At 42.1% G+C, this 17684-nt stretch overlaps 1 long non-coding RNA gene across 5 annotated transcripts in view; it reads right to left on the reverse strand.

Annotated features, from left to right (window-relative positions):
• The window catches only part of LOC143661257 (uncharacterized), a 313222-nt gene that overhangs the window by 44876 nt on the left and 250662 nt on the right, over positions 1–17684 (reverse strand). For 2 of the 5 annotated variants that reach the window (XR_013164467.1, XR_013164466.1), the window contains exons 4-6: positions 17553–17648; positions 15284–15369; positions 7787–7882 (exon numbers count right to left, since the gene is read on the reverse strand). This is a non-coding gene — a long non-coding RNA (uncharacterized LOC143661257). Of the gene's footprint in view, positions 1–4032; positions 4938–7228; positions 7577–7786; positions 7883–15283; positions 15370–17552; positions 17649–17684 lie in introns of those variants that run through there. The other 3 variants (XR_013164464.1, XR_013164465.1, XR_013164469.1) reach the window with 3 other exon arrangements.

Here is a 17684-nt window from a genome sequence, read left to right on the forward strand (position 1 = left end):
GTGGCCCATTGTTGCCTTGATTGGAAACAGGCAACCAAAACCTCGGAGTAATTTCCTTAAGGAGCAGTTTAGAGACTGTGATGGCTGTTTCTGTTGAGTAGGAAAGACTTCTATTCACCCTGGAAAGGTATTTACAAAGATCAGTTGGCATATGAATCTTTGGCAGGGTAACATATGGGTGAAATTGACTTGCCAGCCTTCTCCCAGGTTTGTTTCTCACCACTGAACAGGGGTCTTAGGGATGGTGGCCGGGCAAGGTTGCTAGAATTTGTTTGGGTTGTTATTGGTGCACAAAGCACAACTTTGAGTCACTTTTTAAATGGTTTTGGCTAAATGTTTCCCTTCAAGTACTTTCTGTGCTAAGGTGATGAAAACATCTCTGCTAGATAGGTAGCTTGGTATAGGCCTTAGAGAACTTTCCACTGAACTTCACTAGGAAGGAAAATTATTCCTTCTTTAGTAAACCATCCACTGCTTCACAGGTATATTCTTTTCCTTTTGCTTTTCTTCCTCCTGGGAAGAAGAAGGTTTTCTTCCTCTCGGGTGTAAAGAGGAGTAGTAGGAGGGGAGTGAGGTCAAGGACTAATACTAGCACAGAGATTGGGTCCTGGGTGACCACTTCAGTGGCTCTGTCCACTCCATCATTTCCTTTGGCCACCAGGGAGTTGGACTTTGTTTGCCCTGGACAGTGAATTACTGCCACCTCCTGGGGGAGCAATACAGCTTCCAGCAGGTTGAGAGTTTCCTGTCTGTGCTTGACAGGGGATTTATTCCTAGTGTGCAACCCTCTTTCCCTCCAGACAGCTGAGTGAGCAGGCCACACAAGAAAGGCACACTTAGAGTCAGCATAAAGACCAATCTTCTTCCCAGCTGCTGATGGTAAACCCCAAGTGAGGGCTCTGAGTTTGGCCTTTTGAGTCCAGATCTCAGGGGATAGAGGGTTTGCCTCTATTACTTCCTACAGGGAGACAACAGCACATCCTGCCTTTCTAACTCCTTCTTTCACAAAACTGCTTCCCTCCATAAACCATGCCAACTCTGGATTAATTAGGGGGACTGGTCTAAATAACTATTAGGGCTGGTCTAAAAAATTATTCTAACTGATCTGCTAGAATAGTTCTGAGCTAGGGTCCCTGCTATTTTAGGAGTCTACAGCTTGAAAGCCACTGATGTCCTCTTCCCTCCATAATGTCTCTGACTTGGGGGAATACCCACTCACTGAGGCCCAGAGTCTTACTTGTCCTGCAGCTGAGGGAATCCACTGCTATACCCTGTGGTTCCAGGGATCCCCGTGGTGTGTGTGTGGGGGGGGGGGGGGGATATATGAGATTTGGAAGATAGGAAGTCTGGGTGCAGCCCTTGACTCCTGAACTCAGAGGGCTGCTGAGCCAGAATTCTCACCCTGGTGGCTCTGAGCCAAACTCAGCAGATTGGTGAACTAGATTTCTCACCCAAGCAGCTCTGAGCCAAACTGCTGCTCCTTTTCCAAACCTGGGGGTAGAAAGTCTTTTGGTAAGCTTCATGCATGACCTGATCTAAAAACCACCATAAACAGAGGACATGAAGGGATGGGGGTCCTACTTGGCTAAATTTAAGACTTGTCTTTCCATTTGGAAAGAGAAGTTTGATGTCTTTGAAAGAACAGGAGTTCTAGTGAGATTCACACAAAGACCATATGCAAAGGATAAGATGGGCTAGAATATCCTGGAGAATTTCCTCTAGGGAAAGGGAGGGGGAAAAGAAGGAGCAAGACCAGGAATAAAGATCTCTCTGGGGGCTATAAAGATGGTCCCTTGGGAAATTCACAACCTCTGCACCACAGGAAGTCTCCCTGAGAAAAGTCTTCATGCAAATCCAGCACTGAGTCTGCCTAAAGAAGGAAGAACAGTGGAGAAGACAAAGGAACAAATACCTGAACTTAGCAATTGGCAGCAAAGGGAGGAGAGAGGGGCAAAAAGAAGACAGAATGTGTCCAAAGCAGGGAAGGAAGGGTAAAGACCTAGGTGAGGGATTCAAGATGAACACCCTACCCATACAGGAGGAAGGCAGAGAACAATGATAGTGAAAAGAAAAAGGGCAATAGTGACTAAGAAAAGGTAGATAAGGAGAAAGGGCTAAGCAGAAAGGAAAGAATTAGTATTGAAGGGCATGACTTACAAAGTGCAGATTCCATTGACTATTGTTTTATGTGGAAGATGCTGCTCCTGGCTGGCTCACCAAAAAGATATAACCAGGGCCTTGCTGACACCAGAGTCAGCCAAACTCCATTCCTGGTTCAGGGGTCTCATCACCAGAAAGAATTCACAAACAAGAAAGGGCCAATGGTAGTAAATAGTAAAGTTTATTAAAGAAAGAGAGAGTATGTGTTAAAGAAATTAATGTGGATATGCTCAAGGTAGAGACATGCTCAAAGGGAGTGGTTTAGTTTGTTTAATAGGGAGGTTTTTCAATGATTTTCCATCATGAATTTTGAGGACCAACTGTTTTCTTTGTTCTAGGAGAAGATAGCTCTCAGTGCTTGTGGAGATCCATCAAATACTCAAAATTTGTTTGGGGGCAGTTGTTTAACATTCACTAAGATCTGCTTTCAGGCCATGATTTTACAAACTTTTATGTTTGGGAGGTTCCATGGCTTTAGGGGAATTTTTGTTCCATGAAGTTCTCAGCTGTGTATTAACTCTTTTGGAACTGGATAGGGACCAGGGACTATAGTGTGATGCCCTATTTTATCCTGCCTCATTATCTTCTGTAGGTATCCATCTCCTTTTGGTAATTCTTCCTTCTGTTCTCCCCATTATCCAAATGACAGGAAAGGTTTCCTACATACTTGGTAGATTGGAGTCTCAGTGGTTTGTGGCCCCCAGGTCAGATGGCTTGGAAGAGATGGTCTACAGGACCCTTTGCATTTTTAACATGCACATATTCATCATGCAAAAACATAATATAAAACATCCCTGTCATTTTCCCTCCCATTTTCAATATCTCTGGCATCCTTCAGATTTTTCTCTGGTGATTCCCTTTGTCGGGAGCCTTTTCCTCCAATCCATTTCTGAATTGTCTATTCATTTAGTTCCTGCTCACTTTCTCCTAGAAGGCTTCTCTATTCCATGATCAGAATCACTTCTTGTCTAAGGGTCTAAAGGACTTTCTTTGTTCCCTTATTATGGAGCTATATGCATGTCTCCTTCACACCAAAATATAAGACAGGAAATGACAATACCCAATGCTTATTACTGGGTCTGGCACACAGTAAGTGCTCAAAAAATTCTTGATTAAATTGAATTGAACTGAGTGGAATGCTCTTTCATATGTATCTAAGCATTTTAACATTTTAATAAGAAGAGAATCTAGTGAAACAAAAAGAAAGCTCTTACATCCTTAGCTATATCGACACAGGCAAAAACAAAGTTCTCTGGTTTTCAAAGCCAGCATTTGCTTAAGCCACAGCCACCTGCTGCTCTGCAGCTGTATCAGGAAATAAGCCTGTGCTCTAAATTACCAACTCAGAGCTTCCCAATGGCTTTTCTACTAACAAGCTGCCAAATCCAGAATGATGGGGTTTCTGTTTTAGCTGACAACCAAAACAGAATCTGGCTGCTCTGAATAGGCTCTTCCCACTCTGCCTGCTGCTTCCACAGCTCAAGTGCAGAATGACATATGAACCGTCAAGGCCTGGGGCCAGAATTCCTCTGAAAGTCCATGGATTTCAATGCAAGGAATTGAGAGATTGCTGGCATATCACGCATTGGTTCCTTAAAGACATCACCCAGTACTAATGTGGGAAACTTTAAAACACTGAAGGCTGGGCGGGCCGCGGTGGCTCAGCGGGCAAAGTGCTTGCCGGCTATGCCGGAGGACCTCGGTTCGATTCCCGGCCCTAGCCCATGTAACAAAAACGGAGAAACAGAATACAATAAAACAAGAAAATGTTTAAAAATGTTTCCCTTTCTTCCTTCCTTCCTTCCTTCTATCCTTCCTTCCTTCTCTCTGTCTTTCCTTTAAAAAAAAAAAAAAACACTGAAGGCTGTCCATGTCTCTTCCTGGGATGTAGGAGGGGCTGGCAATCCACCTTTCTTCTTACATCTCCAGGGGAGGCTGGACCAAGTTAAACTCACCTTTGCTTCTCTGAAAACTTCCCTCACCATTAGGCAACCCCTCTTGGAGGAGTTGCCGACACAGACGCAGGACGGATCTGGGGTCTAAGAAGCATTTCAGTACCACTCACATCAATCTCGGTACCAGACAAGACTCAATTCGTATGAATAAACCTCACATCAGCATCACATTGGGCCAATTGATAAATCTCTCATCTGTTTTGGGGGAACCCATTTTCAGTGAGAAGAAACCTCAGGAAGCCATAACAACCTCCACAAACCACTCCATTGCGCTCAGTACAAAGGCACTTTCAACTGTTAGATATTTTTAATGAATCACGAATCAACAGAGATAGTGTGTCAATAATAATTATTATTATTATTAAAAAATATAAGATAGTTCGTTGGATATTTACTATTTGCCAAGCACTGTGGTAGCACGTTAAATGCATTACCTCATTGTTTTCACTTCCCGGCTCCTAAAACAAACACCATACCATGGATGGGTTTAACAGTAGGAATTGGTTTGCTCACAGTTTCAGAGACCAGAAGGCTGGCTTCCTCCCAGGGTTGGTGTCTTCTCAGTGGCAGGCAATCTTTGTATTTCCTTGGCCATTTTGTCCCATGGCAATGCACATAGTAGCATCTTTTTTCTCTTTTGGTTCCACTGACTTCCAGCTTCTGGCTGCCTCCTGTGGCTTCTCTTTCTATATGTTTGACTTTCATTCTGCTTATAAAGGACTCCGTTAATCTGGATTAAAACCCAACCTGATTCTGGGTGGTGCAACTCAGCAGGTAGAATTCTCGCCTGGCTGCCAGAGACCTGGGTTCAATTCCTGGTGCCTGCCTATGCAAAAAATAAAACCTGGTTCAATGAGGCCCATCTTAATTGAAGTAAAATCTTCAAGAGATCCTCTTTACTGAAAGTTCACATCCCCAACACCAGGGGTTGGGACCCGAACATGCCTTTTGTTGGCAACAAATTTTAATTCTCAATACTCATTAACTCACCCTGAAGTCAAACAACTCATAAAGGTTAGAGCAGGATTTGGATCCAGAAGGTTTAAGAGTATGACATGGAAAAATCACACTTACAGTGAACTTGGAAGCTGTCCTTCTATCCCAGATTAGAAGGGAAAAATTCTAATTCTAATTCGTGTGAGGGATGAATAAGGAGGCTATCCAGATAGGAAATCCAGATGGATTTCCAGTACGTCAGTCTTCCAGGAAGGGTTCCCATTGTAACAGGGATGTTAGAAATGCAATCTCTAAAAAATGGCCATGGACCCTGGAACCCATTATGCTTTGGGAAGATTTTATCCTACTGTGAATTTCTGAAAGTATTTCTCCAGACGTAACTATCTCTTTTTATTATGGGACAAAGGCAGTAGTTTCTTTTGCTCATGTGCTTAAATGACCAATTCCTGAGATGCTGGGGTTCCAAAGACAGAAAAAGTTTAGGCATGAAGCAGATCATCTGGCCTATCAGCCCAAAATTTGTCTCCCCAAACTGCAGTAATTCTGATAGTTTTATTAGAGAAAAAGATGGGCTGGGTTTAGGATAATGAGCACAATAGTCCCAGATAATATAAAGGTGGTTTAATTATTGGGCATACGCAGATTGAGTACATGCTTAGTCACAGAATGTATGTAAGAAAATGGCAGACTTGATACGATGATGGGTGCGATTTTTAGTGTTATGATGAGATATAGATGACTTACAGGTTATTCAAACCGGCACATCATCTGAGTTCGAATTGAGGAAAGTTCTTTCTTTACATCACCACTCCACACCCGCGTCTTGGACTGCACAGCAGGCATGTGCTGCTTTGGCATCTGAGGCCCAGCAGGGCCAGGTGGGTTTAGGAGACTAAATTTCCAAGTCTCAGGATGAGCAGGGAAAATATGTTTAAGCAGTAGTTAAAATATTGTGTAAGAAGTTTGTATAAAAGGCGACATGGTCTTAAACTGTGTTAGTTAGATTCAGTTGTCAACTTGGCCAGGTGAGCATACCTAGTCTTGTTGCTGCGGACATAAGCCAACGGTATGTGAACCTCATCTGTTGCCAATTACATCTGCAGTCAGTTAGGAGGCGTGTCTGCTGCAATGAGTGATGTTTGACTTAATTGGCTGGTGCTTAAATGAGAGATTGCAACGTAGCACAGCCAAGCAGCTCGGCATTCCTCATCTCAGCACTTGCAGCTCAGCCCAGGCCTTTGGAGATGCAGAAAGAAGTCACCCTGGGGTAAGTTCTTGGAACCCAGGGGCCTGGAGAGAAGACCAGCAGAGACCATCTTGTGCCTTCCACATAAGAAAGAACCTCGGTGGAAAGTTAGCTGCCTTTCCTCTGAAGAACCAACAAAATAAATCCCCTTTTATTAAAAGCCAATCCATCTCTGGTGTGTTGCATTCCGGCAGCTAGCAAACTAGAACATAAACCATGTTTTAATCCTAATCTCATTTTGTAAAGGCAGCTGTTTCTTCTAATCCCTATTCAGTACTGTATGTTTGAGCCTATAATTAGATCATCTCCCTGGAGATGTGACTCAATCAAGAGTGGTTGTTAAACCGGATTAGGTGAGGACGTGTCTCCACCCATTTGGGTGGGTCTTGATTAGCTTATTGGTTTCCTATAAAAGAGGAAACATTTTGGAGAAAGTGAGAGAAGCTGAGAGAGCAGAGAATAACACAGCCATGAGAAGCAGAGCCCACCAGCCAGCGACCTTTGGAGATGAAGAAGGGAAACGCGTCACAGCGAGCCCCATGAACAACAGGAAGCCAGGAGAGAAAGCTAGCAGATGACCCCCTGTTTGCCACATGCCTTTCCAGATGAGGGACAAACCCTGACTTGTTTGCCATGTGCCTTTCCACTTGAGAGAGAAACCCTGGACTTCATCAGCCTTATTGAACCAAGATATCTTTCCCTAGATGCCACAGATTGGATATTTCTATAGACTTGTTTTAACTGGAACATTTTCTCAGCCTTAGAACTATGAACTTGCAATTCATTAAATTTCCCTTTTCAAAAGCCATTCCGTTTCTGGTATATTGCATTCTGGCAGCTAGCAAATTAGAACAGATGACCTCCAAGCCGCTCTTTAAATAAATAAAAATAAAGCAATAATAACTACTGATTAATAACCCTGTGCATTCTTTTTATTTTCCCTTAGCCATGCCCAGGTCATAAAGAGGGAGAATTGTTGTCCCTCTCAGGAGGATCATTTGCCATGTCCCCTTACCAGTCTTTCCATTTCTATGCAAAAGAGTCACCCAACCCTCCCCAAAGCCAGAAGGTTGGAGGGAAGTGTGGGAGTCTCGGCTCCCTCCCTCTGCCTCCCAAAGTAGAGGGAGCTACTTTGGCAGTGAGAGCTGTTGGAGAAGGCAGCAGGTCTAGGAGGTGGTTTCGCAAGCGCACCGCTGAGGGCCTCTGCGCGCTCTTCTATTCAGCTTCTCAGTGGGGAAATTCAGCTTCGCAGTTCCATCTGGTGGAGAAGGCCCCTGCTTCTATTGCTCTGAGAGCTCCCACACCCCACCCCACCGCTCCATAGGGGGAAGTGTGCTTCAGAGTGTCCAGGGCAGATCCCCAAGGCCCTGGATCCCAAGGCGAAAGTAAACCCCGCCAGACCTGCGCATCCCACGTGTTTGGGGGTGATTTTGCCATTGCCTAGATATTTACCCAAGACTTTGCTTACCGATTGACAGGTGATTTCCCGGCCTGGGTTATCAGTCAGAATCTAAAGAGGAGATAATTATGCTCCTCTAACTCCGATATTTTCCAAGTCCCTCACCTGGAAGAAATAAGCAGAGAAATATAATAAAAATATTATATATATATATAATATTATATTATATTATATTGTTATGTGGGATCTGAGCTCAGGGCCCACATTCCAGAGCCAAATGTCTCACCTGTTGCACCTGAGACCATCACAGTCAAGTAAAAAAAAATTTTTTAAGTGGGGGTGCCATTTATTCGGATATTTTTTTCCATGATTAGAGTCCTTGATTAAAAGCAAAGTTGCTCAGTTTTATGTAAAACGATTATTTTAGAGTAGTGGGTCTCAACTGGGGGTGATTCGCCACCCCCCCACCCCACCCCCTGCCACGGACCATTTGTCAATGTCCTGAGACATTTTTTTGTCTGTTAACAACTTGTGGGAGGAAAGGCCAAGGAAGATGAAAAACAGCCTACGATACAGTGCTTATCAGCCCAAAATGTGAGTAGCGCACAAGGAGAGAAGCCCCATGTTAGAGTCTCCGTGGAACATGGCTACTGAATATGGATGAAGCATAATTTTATAAATGCTTCAGAACCTCAAATTGGCTGGAAGGGAAGCCACCAGAGCCGCAGATTTTTACAGCTTTATCATCAGTCTCTTGTGGGTCTTTCAGCCTGGGCAGGTCATCCTCAAATCTGTCAGGTAGCTGAAGCTTGAGTTTACCCTCTCTCTTCTTTCCAAGGTTCCTCAGTCCATCCACACACCCCACCTTGCAAGTTCCTGCAGGTGAGATGCTAGCTCCTTAGTGCCTAGTTCAGGTCTTTGCATTTCCTGAGCCAACCCTGAGCAGGGTCAAAAAGGAGGGAGGGGCAAAATAATAGCCTTTGCCCCATCAAAACCTTCAAATAACTACTCAGGAGAACCAGTATTAAGATGGCTGTATTACATAGTGTAGCTCACTAAATTTCATTTCCATTTTAAAATGAAGGAAACTAAGGCTCAGAGATAAACACAAAGGCACTCACCTTCATAGCTAGCAAGAGGCCAACATTCATATCTATTCTGAAATGGTTCCAGTGATTATCCTTTTGCCAAATTTGGTCTGTACCTGAGTTCCCTGTTCTAAAGTCGTATCAAATGGGATACAAGCCATTGTTCAGATTTATATTTTATATTATTAGAAATAAATCCACCAGCCAAATAAATTATCAGTGTCCTCTTTGGTCTGTCCTTCAACTAGTTCCATTGATTGCAAGTTACAGAAACCAACACGATCTAGATAAAATATATCGGGGCAATTTATTACAGGGATTCGGGGATTCTCACAAAAACCAAGGATTGAAAACATTGAAAAATTGCAGCTGCTTTTTCTCACTTTTACTTCAGATCAGCTTTCTCAGCTTTTTCTTCTGCTTTGATTGTGGAAGAGTATAGCTACCCACCCCACTGCCCCTGAGTCTGCCTATTTTCAGTCTATTGTCATTCATATTCATTCTGTCTCTTTCTTTCTCTTCTCTCTCTTTTCCTTCCTCCCTCTCTCTTTTGATCCCTCTCCTCCACCTCTCCCATTTCCAAATCCTGTGAAAGAGAATCTGATGAGGCTCAACCCCTGATGGAGTTAACACTTTGCAAGGGAGTGGAGTCATGCAAGACAAACATGGCAGCCCACTGGTGTGGATGAGGAGAAAAGATTAATTCTGAGAAAAGGGGGGAAGACACTGGCTTCTGGGCTGGGCCTGCACAAGGGGTATTATTCACAATAAGAATGTCTGACACCAGAGGCCTGAAATGTAAACCAGCCAGAACCAATCAGGTTGAATTGCCCCTTCACGGAGACTCAGGCTGGGCCAACCAAAATCAGAGTTTACACAGTGAAAGGGGATGATCATTTATTCCAGCTATCTCTGAATTCTGATGAGCAGATTAAACAAAGTGGTGAACTGACCAGAAGGCTCTCTACTTTCTGAACTACTGAGACCATAAGCCTCCCTACTTCTCACCTCCTCAGAAGTGTGTTTTTCATTTGAACTGATGTCAGAGCCAGTGGTCTTATTAGTTTAGACTGGCCCTGCATGGGTTTCTCAAATGGGGCAGGAGTTGCCTAAAATTGGACAGCTCTTTCTTTATAGGACACTGCAGATATAGGACACCATTTAAATTCACTTGAGACTAAGCCTGATGGGCAGAGTCCTTTTCCTGTTTAATTATTCTGCCTTATTTTTTGGTGCAGAATTTTACTGAGAAGAAGGTGACATGATTTTTTATTAATGAGTTCAAAATGATGGAAAATTTCATTTCTAGGTTTTTAGATTCACACAGCTAGCCAGCTTGGTGAAAACTGTGACAACAAATCCTGCCTTCTTCCTCTACCCACCTCAGCTCTGTTCTCTAAACCAGCCTGCTTCCCAGTGATTATAAAAATGAAGGGAAATAACTTGGCACCAACAAATAGTGTCCAGGGATAGAATAAATGCATTGAATAGAGGATAAGTCAGGGCAAGTGAAGACATTTTCCTCTTTCACCCTATAAAAAGCAGATAGCTGGAGAGCTACTGCAGACATCATAAAGTGGCTATATTTTCAGTCCCAACTCATTATGGCTTTTAGTGAATAGCCTCTCTGTTGTCTTCAGCCATTCATCTTTGGAAAAATATGGCCCCATTTCTCTATTTATTTATCTCCTTAGAAATGGGAAAACATAAACTGTTGCACTATAATAAATTTTCTCTTTTAATAGTTCAAATGGTTCGACCATAAAATGAAAGTCAAGCATTACTTTATTCCTTGGATTTTTGTCATTTTGAGTATGGCTTAGTATCGTTTAATGTCACGATCCCTAACAATGGGCTCAGTTTGATTATCTATCTTTTGAAGAGAGTTTTCTCAAACTTTAGACACTTAAAAGTGAACCAGAAAAGAGTTCAATATTCCCTTGTGCCTATAAATACAGAGAAAGCAGATGTTTTTAGATAGCTAAGTTTTAACCCACCTGTGAAAATTTTAAAATGTAAGAAAGAAAAATGGAAGACTAAAATTATCCCCAAATGATAGTGTTTTCTAGGATAAGCATAGCTAAACAACCCAAAGTTATTCTTAATACGAAACTTAATTGGAAGTTATGACATTAACAGAATTTTGGTTGCACCAAGAATATAATTTTGTGACACCTTTCCTATTTGGCAAGGAATTAATTTTCATATGAAGAGATCAGTGTTGGGTTCATATAATCCATCTGCCTCACCCTAGTTTCTGAGAAATACAGCACCAGCAATGCTGCAGTAAATGCATATTCTCTACTCCTGAATACAGCTCCTATCCTGAATCCCTGCCTTCTTTCCTATCCCAGATGAGCTGCGGTGGATGAGCCAAATGGAGCTCTAAAGTTTCTTTTCTCACCCTTGAATTCAGCATCTCACCTACAGAGTCTGCCTCATTGTTTATCTCCTTGAGGTCTCCAGATTCAAAGGAGACTCTCAGGAAGAAAGCATTTAAAGAGGAAAAATCGTGAGCATAAAATAAGGACACCACATAACAGCAATCAGGTAAAAATCCTTCCAAAAATACAGGCTGATGACCACTGTCCCTCCCTGCCCTCTTATTTTCCCTACCCCCTCTCTCCAAAATGAAACAGCCCTTTACCAGCCTCTGAGACTCAAAGATCTCAGAGGAAAGCTTGCAACGTCCAAAGTAAAGAAGCAAGGAAGGGAAATGTCCATCTCACCCTGTAGATGGAAGACTCTCTTATCTTCTGATTTTTCCCCTGTATCAAATATAAACCTTTTGTATTTGGGGAATTGTCCCATGTTCTGAGCTAACCTTTTCCCATGGGTCACATCCAGTGCCAAAATGGAGTCTCACTTTGATTCAGCATATCTACCTTAGAAGATAATCTTCTATTAGATCACTAAGTAACATAAGGACAGAACCTTTGTCTCCTGTGACTCAGTGATTAATAGGGTGAACTTTGAAGTCAGACTATCTGGTTGTTAACCGAAGGTCTGTCCTTTACTATGTGATTTTGTTATTTCCCCTTCCTGCGCCTCAGTTTCCTCAGCTGTAAAATGAATGGGGATATTGCTGGTAATGACCTCATAATAAGGCAGAGAGGATCAAATGAGGTGTTACATGTAAAGAACATGGATCACTGTATATGTGATAAGTGATATATATCACTGTATGATATATATATATATATATTGTGGTCCCTAAATGTTAGCTAGCATTCTCTTTCTCTTGTGTGAGTCAGAGAAGGCATCCATTAAGTGTTGGATGATCCCATGAATCCTAAAAGGCATGTGAGTTCTTTCTCAAGAAACTCATAAGAAAATCTGGCATTATTGAAAAAGACATGGGTTATTCTAGAGAACTTTTTTGTGGCTTGAGAAAGGCATAACTGCAAAAATGGTAAAATATACAAATCTTCTGAAACAAAGATATTCAGCTCTTCCTAGTGGGTTCCACATGCTCCTTGCTGCTTTGTTTTTGCACTGTCTAGGTCCCAAAAGAAAGATCCTTTGAAGAAAACAGAAGGAATTCAGACTGAAGATGAAATCATATGGAAAGAAAAAAGTCCAATCTTTCATAGGCACTCTGACCAGACCTAGAAATCGTCTCTATCCAGGAAAGAAATGAGGTGCAAGGAAAATTAAGAATGCAAGTAGGAGGTTGATTTGGGTTTTTTATGGGCCCTTGAGTGGGATCTCAAAAAATGTAGAGGCCATTCAAAGGCACCTTCTCTTATTTATGGACTCACTTCCTGGGTGAAATATTGTTGGCATTAATCCTGTCTGGAATTACAGGGCCTTTCTATGTTTGATGCCTCCAGAAACTTAGAACACAAACACCAACCAAAGAAAAATATATGGGCAAACATAAATTAGACTTTTGTTCTCATTGGGAGGCATCCATGCATCATAGCTATTAAATTTAGATTATATCTCTACTGCCATCGTGTGATAGAATGTTTTTTAGTGAAGATGTCCTAAAAGGAGTGTCTAGAAGCTCAGAATGCAGAGGTTTCACCAAAGAAAAGCTGTAATTGTCTTTTCTCTATTTATCAAGCCATGTCACACTTTCTGATACTCGTGATCAAAGTAAAGGTTTGGGAAACGTGCTCCGTGTTCATGCAGCAAGAGGGCTGGGAAGAGGAACAGAGACTGAAATTCCAGAACCTGAAGACAATATCCAGGTGTTCTTCTCAGTCATGTATAATAAAGGAATGATTCTATTTCTTCTCAATTTAGATACAAAAGCTCTCATTTTCGAATGGTACCCTTTCATCCCCTAGCCTGTCTGCATCCCAGCCTAGAATTCTCTGCCCAACAATGGGTTCAGGATATGCCAGTATCCTTCTTCCCTCCTACCTTCCCAAACATATGTTCCCCGCTGCACTGACATCCCAATTCACTTTCCTTTTGTTACTTTGATCTCTGTCTTATTGATGATTACTCCCAACACTTTGATGTCATCTGGGAATTTAAAAAGTGTGTCTCCTACGTACTTTCACAAATCATTGAGTTGATTTTGACCTGCTTCTGGATGAAGTGTTCTCTCTGTGTTTCCCTGATCTCATGTTTCCCCAACTCTGGCATATGGTGAAATACGTGAAGCCTGTATTTGGTGACCCCAAAGCGCTCCCTATGAAGTGCCCTCTGGCAGCTCCATCTCCTTACCACACCTGTCCTTGCTATTGTCCTATCCCTAAACCTACCTTTCCACTTTTTCCTGTCAAGTCTGTTCTCAGAACCTAGTCTGTGTAAAGAAGAGAAACTAGTTGACACTAAGTTGTTAATTATGACTGACTGAGGGGTCTTCTGTCTTGTTTCTGACATAGATATTTGTGTCCAGCAGAGGAAAATGGATTTAAACAAATAAACAAATGTCCAGTCTTGTTGTGGTGGGATCATGTTGGCTGTTCCTGAAAGCTTCCACCTCCTCACTTTCTTTATAGACCTTTCATTCACATCCTCTAAGTGAGTGGCATACGGTACCATGGTACCTCCGGGGAGGAATTATCCAGAATCCAAAGAAACAGAGGCTCACTATACTTTTTAGTTTGTAAATAAATGCAAAAAATTGTAGAAATGACTTAAAACTTATGGCTGTTTATTTGCAAAACAATTGGGGTTTTTCAATTACAAACTTAAACCCTACGGAATACAGAGCATGAATGAAATATTAACTTCTTCAAATATAGAAGAGAATATATGAAGTGTCAGGGTCTCCTCCACTCCTGACTAGATATGGGTTGGTTGGGAGAGGATGCTAAAGTAGAAAAATAGATGCAAAATTTTCTGTGAATCTCTCACTCCTGTGCTGAGCTGGGAAAGGGAAGGAGGCAGGCAGGGAAGAAGCAGAAATGTCAGATACTTTGGGGAACTAAAGAACTAAGAACCCCAGTGCTGTACTTCCTAGGGAAGTAAGAACGGCTGCCTGTACCAGCATGGTACAACAATTGAGAAGAGCTTAGAGCATGTTGTGCGTTGCTAGAAATAGGACTTTAGGCAGGACCCTGAGATGTGAATAGCTCCTCAGAGGGGCTTGGAAGTAAACTGAGAAAGGACCTATGATTCTGAGAGACAAAGTGAATGCAAACATTTGGAACTATAGCCAGATGGTAGCTGAACACAGACACATCAGTGGATGTTGGTGGGAATAGAGTAGTGACCAAGGGCTATTGAAGATGTCGTCCTTCTCACCCCAGATCATTATAACCAAAGTCCAGATGACACTTCCTACACTTGGACACCTCAGAACACCTTTCTTTACTATCTGCATCAATACTCAGATTCTACAGAAGAAGGAAGGCAAATGGCTGAATTTATACCCCAAATTACCTCGAAAATCTGGAAGTGAGAGAATTGTGACATTTGGAGGAGGGTGAGTGGTGATCGCAGACATCAGGGTGGATATTACTGTAAAGGGCTTTCTTGGGGTCCCTTAACACCTTCCCAGGCAGTCTACAGTCCCTGAATGCTTGGTTGACTCAGCTTCAGGGTCTATCCTGGAGCGTCAGGCACCCGCTATGCACTTTTTAGAATGCAATTTTATTGAGATATATTCACACACCATACAAACCATCTGAAGTATACAATCACTGGCTCACAATATCATCAAGTAGTTGTGCATTCATCACCATGATTAATTTTAGAACATTTTCCCTTTAATTTTTATTTCTTTTCTGGAGCAATGAAAATGTGCCATACATTTTTCATTCATCCAGTGATGATAGTATGGTAAAACCTCAACTAACTACAGTCCTAGGAGAAGAAGAGGTTTCTTATAAACTTCAATTTCTGGTTAATTAAAGGTTCTCCTGAAAACCTCGATGCCTATTGTGAAAATTATTCTGAATCTTTGAGTCTACTTCCTTTCAGTCTTCAGAGCCATCATTCAAAACATTGCCTGTGCCTTTCTTCTCTCTTCCCCATATCCTTTCTCCCACATGAAGAGATTCCTGTGGGTCCTCACCTTTTCCAATGAGGAAACATGACACAACTCCAAGGCTACGCCCCTCTGAAAATGTCTGCTTTGCCTACATCGCTTGAAAGAATCACCTGCAAATGGAACACAAATTCCCAGTGTTGACTGATATGAACAGATTAGATCTGGACTATCACTAAACACTTTCTTTCTATTAATTCCACCCATGGTTGCGTGGGAGTTTTGGTGACCACATCATGCTCTTGACTGAATCCAATTTCAGGGTTCTTAACATTGAGTTCATGGATGGGCTTCAAGGGCATATGAATGTCCTGAATGTGGTATGCACAAACTTTTATGTGCATGCTTGTGTGTGTATTATATTCATGAGAATGTGTATTTCATCAGATGCACCAGGGGATCAATGATCCGAAAAGGTAAAAAAGAACTGTGGTCCTAAGTGTTTTTCTTACATGCTGTCCAGATGTACCCTTATGGTGGGCTGAGTTGTGCACCCCAGTGTGGACGTGTTCTTTGTGTTGGTCTACATTCTGGTGGATGTGGACACATTGTAAATAGGATCTCTTCAAGTTAAGGTGGGCTAACTGAACTAGGTTGGCTTTCATCTAGATTAATGGAGTCCTGTACAAGCAGAGTGAAATCAGACAGAACAGAGTAAAAGCTATGGGAAAAAGCAAGCCGTCCATGGAACCCAGAGGAGAAAAGAGAAGATGTCACCATGTGTGTTGTTTTGTGACAGAAGAGCCAAGGACTAAGGATCACCAGCAGCCAGTTCCGGACTGCCACAGTTTTTTGAGAGAAAACACAACCTTTCTGACACATTGATTTTGGACTTTTGACTTCAAATCCATGCCCCAACTCCTGCTGTTTAAACAAATCCATTGTATGGTATCTGTTTTAGCAGCTGGGAAACTGCTCAGTATAGGATTTTGAGAAGCTGAGAGAATGTATGCATTGGAAATTGGGGGATGCTGGGATAGCATTTTTTTTTAATCCTCATTCTGTCTTGCATTCTCTCCTGGTCCCCTCAAAAATCCATACGGTTTATAAGCATGGCTTCTACAACTTCATCCATATTATAAGGAAAATTTCAGTCCAGGGCAGGTCACTGGCATTCCATGATGCATTTACTTCTTGATAGATACCAAATATAACTTGCTTATTTTTAGGACATCCACCTATTAATAAACCACTGATTATGTTTACCACAATCCACAATTCAGTGTTTTGTTCAGAAGTCTATAAAATCTTTCCATGTGCCTTATTGAAGTCCAGAAATGTTAAATTTATAACATTTCCACTAGTGTCCTCAGCTGAAAGATGATTTAGAAATTCTCTGTCTCAAGTCCTTAGTTTTATTGCCAGGAATAATGGGGTCCAAATATAGGTAACAACTTTCTGAAGCTTACATAGGTAGTGTCAGAACTTTCATACCTTGGTGGACAGCTAAGACTCTTTGCTTTGCCTGAAATAGCCCATTGGCCATGAGTCATGAGCTCTCATTGCTCTGTATAATATCTTTATGTCACCCACAGCCTATAGCTTAGGCTTCTGAATCAGATCATCAGTATTCAGGGGTATTTGAATGAGGGGAGCAAAATCTGGTTCATCTTTCTCTCCCAACAGATACTGCCATAATTGTAAGAATGTGGAAATGCATGTTATCTATCAGAAAAGTAAGGTCTACTTCCTACCAAGTTTAACAAGTTTGAGTTTGCTAGTGCTGCCATAACAAAGTAACACAAACTGGGTCTGGGTGGCTTGAGACAAGAGAAATGTATTGTCTCACAGTTTTGAGACTAGATGTCCAAAATGAAGGAATCAGAAGGGCTGTGCTCCTTCTGAAATGTGTAGGGAAGAATCTCTTCCAAACCTCTCTCCTGGCTTCTGGTGGTGGCCAGTGATCCTTGCCGTACCTTGCTCCTGGCTTTATAACTCCAATCTCTGCTTCTACTTCTATGGGTCTTCTCTCCCTCCTTGTGTCTCTCCTCCTCTTGCTGTAAGGACACCTGTCCTATAGGATTAAGGGCCCACCTACTCCAGTATGACTTCATTTTAACTTGCTAATTCCATCTGTAGGGACCCTATTTCCTTTTAAGGTCATATTCTGTGTACTTGGAATTAGGACTACAACATGCCTTTGGGGGAGACACAGTTCAACTCATAACACAAAGATAAGCTAGATTTTGTTATTTTCACACAGAAGGAAAATATCCATTCAGGCCTTCTTTCTGGAATGTCATTGTTCTGGGAAATGCGCAGCCCATAACTGAGAGCAAGTGACAGGTCTGCTCACCATTTAGTGACCATTTCTCCAATTCTTGTCAAGCTGGGCTCACAACTGTTGAGGGTGCAGAGGGCCAAGTCTTGAAAACTCTTCACCCTTCTCCTGCTGGGAGGTACATTAACATGTAGAAATGATAATCAG

The sequence above is a fragment of the Tamandua tetradactyla genome, chromosome 17 (genome assembly GCF_023851605.1).
Source record: "Tamandua tetradactyla isolate mTamTet1 chromosome 17, mTamTet1.pri, whole genome shotgun sequence".
Classification (NCBI taxonomy): domain Eukaryota; kingdom Metazoa; phylum Chordata; class Mammalia; order Pilosa; family Myrmecophagidae; genus Tamandua; species Tamandua tetradactyla.